General features: G+C 38.7%; 1 long non-coding RNA gene across 1 annotated transcript; it reads right to left on the bottom strand.

Moving 5' to 3' along the window:
• Positions 1-597: 597 nt before the first annotated feature.
• Positions 598-2,719, bottom strand: LOC137065231 (uncharacterized). The gene is made up of 3 exons (XR_010901602.1): positions 2,234-2,719; positions 1,830-1,866; positions 598-1,684 (listed from the first exon to the last, which is right to left on the bottom strand). It is a non-coding gene; the product is annotated as an uncharacterized lncRNA (long non-coding RNA).

The following is a 2,719-nucleotide window of genomic DNA, read 5'->3' as shown; positions in this document are numbered from 1 at the left end:
CCTAGAAGAAAAGGAAAAAGGGAGAAAAAAAGATTAATAAATCAATTAACAAATATACAAACAAATAAATACATGCATTAACTCATACAAACATATCAATAAAGATAAATAAATAAATAATATAATATAATAAATAACATAACGCCTAAAAAGATCCATAAAAATAGAGGGAGAGTTGGTGGGAGACAATATAGATCCCATACTATTTCAAAGCGGTCAGTGGAATGGATGGCCAGTGCACAACCGTCATCGGGTTCCCTGGAACCCGATGGCTGGAAATACAGAAAACCTAATCCAGCCCGTGCCTCCTTCTCTGAACTTTGATAATGGTTGGGATCAAGTTGGACTCTCAAGACCTTCTGTCCCTATCTTTCCTATAAAACACCACATGAATGGTGTACAAACAATATATCATAAGAATAAATTACATTATATACACACATAAATAAATAAATCTAATGTGTGTATACAGGTATACTTCATCATGAGTAGGCTTTATTATGGAAAAACACATACAGTGATTATATATTCACAAGAGATAAAAAACATGCTGGAAATTATGGTTTAAATTAATATTAAAAAAAATCACAAGACACATTTTCACAGTTCAACACATTTTGGAGATTTTATTTTTTTCTCAACTCTCAAACATGCATAAAAACCTTATTTTCGGTTAAATACAATGGGATATAGGATGCATTTTTCAAAAAATGCAACTTCATGTTCGAAAAGGCAGTGACGTCACCCATTCATAAAATTCAACGAGGAGACGTTTTTCAAAAGACGCAACTCAACAAGTGACGTCAACCGTTTATACATCAGCTACAAAACAGCAAAATAAGCTTAAAACATCACCTTAAAATTAATCTCCAATTGTATCATCTTACTAAACATCTCCTGCAACAATTCGAGCACTTTTTGGATTTTTTGCGAGTTTGGAAAGGCTTATTTTAGCACTTTTAACACGGACCAGGCCACGCCCACACGAGCGTGCTTTTTAAAGGTCCGCGACGCCTCCGCGGCTCACTCGCTGAGTTACTACTGCCACGGACGGTTGATTCTCTACAAACTGCTATTCCATTCATTGCTTCGCTATATTATTCATTTATTCTCAATATTATACCGGTATATTTTATATAAATTTATTCAAGCCAGCCTGAAGAAGGTACTAATTGTACCGAAACGTCGCGATTTGGCTTGAACTGAACCAAATACAAAAAAGACCTTTTATTTTCTTTATTTTCTTCATTTTATTTTATTTTTCAATTCATTATTTTCTCTTTATATCCATTATTTTCACTTTATTGCCATTATTTTCACTTGCACCATTCCATTTGCTGCATTTATTTGATTCATTTACAACAAACCTTGATTTATTCTCATTCTCTGTCACCTTGTCGGTGTGTTAAATTATGGAAAGCCTTAGGGGACGAGCTGGACAACGTCCTGCACCATATACTCGCCCAAGGCAGAGAGATGGAACACCCGACTATAGAACGAGAAGGAATGATAATTTTTCTTCTCGTCCTAAATACACATACCCTCCAAAAAGAGGGTATGTACAGAGAATGAATGAGGCACCTAATGGCCCACACAGATACACACAGAATCTGTACAAAAACAACAATAATAAATACGATGCAGCTCAAAATTTTCACAGATCTGTCCCAGGTCCATACAGACCCTACAACAAAAAGATCCAAGAAAATCGCAATCAGAAAAATAGAACCACTCAGTACAGAAACAAATTTGAAAATTACAACAACAGAAAAGAATATTATGATGAGCAGAGACCCAGACAGGTCGCATATCCCAGAGCTTCATCTCACCATGATAGAGATGTTGTCCTCCCCAGCACAAAAGGACCTAAAAACAATAGAAACACAAAAAATTACTCTCAGAAAAACACAGACAGGGCAAAACAGAATCAAACAAACAATAGAACATCACATCAGAATACAGACTTCATCCCAGCCCCTCCCAAGCTCAAAAATGCCATTAAATTAATGTACCGACTGATTAGACTTGTTCATCACTTGGGCAAAGTAACGACCAAAGTCGAAGGAAACCAGCCCATCACCTTTCAGAGACTGACCAACTTATTGGTCAACACAGTGAAACCGGCCTTCCCAGCTGAACAAGTCAACCAGTTGTTAGAGGGAAATGCAAAAAACTGGTCATATACAACCCAGTTGGTCCTAGAACAACACTACGAGTCCTTGATTGAAGTTACCTTAAAAGAAATCCGCGAACAAACCGACCAGGCAGACTGGCCTCAGGCGTTTGAGGTGGCTTCAACCTGGACTGATAAAAATTATGGGGGCAAAGTTAGCACCGACACTGTCGAACAGGCAGAAGCTCTTATAACAGCAGAACTATTCGAAATAGAAACTGTGACTCAAAACCCAACAAACCCGGTCACCAGAGAGGCATCAAGCCCTCGTACATATGCACAAGTCGCAGCAACAAGGCCTGCTACTCCTTCCACCTCTCCTCCTACTCGGTTTCGGGGTCCTCCTTCCCTGATTCCACCACAGGTCTCTGTACGCCCTAAAAAAGGTGTACAACACATAGAAGTCCAAACATCACCCTCATTGCTAACAGTACCAACCTCAGTGAGCCCACCAAAACATCGTGGGGACTGGTCTTTTGATGAGGAGGATGAGGAAGAGGTTGAGCGTAATCCATTAGACCCAGAGGTCATACTCAGGCCCATACA

The sequence above is a fragment of the Pseudorasbora parva genome, chromosome 25 (genome assembly GCF_024679245.1).
Source record: "Pseudorasbora parva isolate DD20220531a chromosome 25, ASM2467924v1, whole genome shotgun sequence".
Classification (NCBI taxonomy): domain Eukaryota; kingdom Metazoa; phylum Chordata; class Actinopteri; order Cypriniformes; family Gobionidae; genus Pseudorasbora; species Pseudorasbora parva.
Note: the sequence above shows the minus strand (reverse complement) of the source record. Positions and strands in the feature narration are given on the sequence as shown.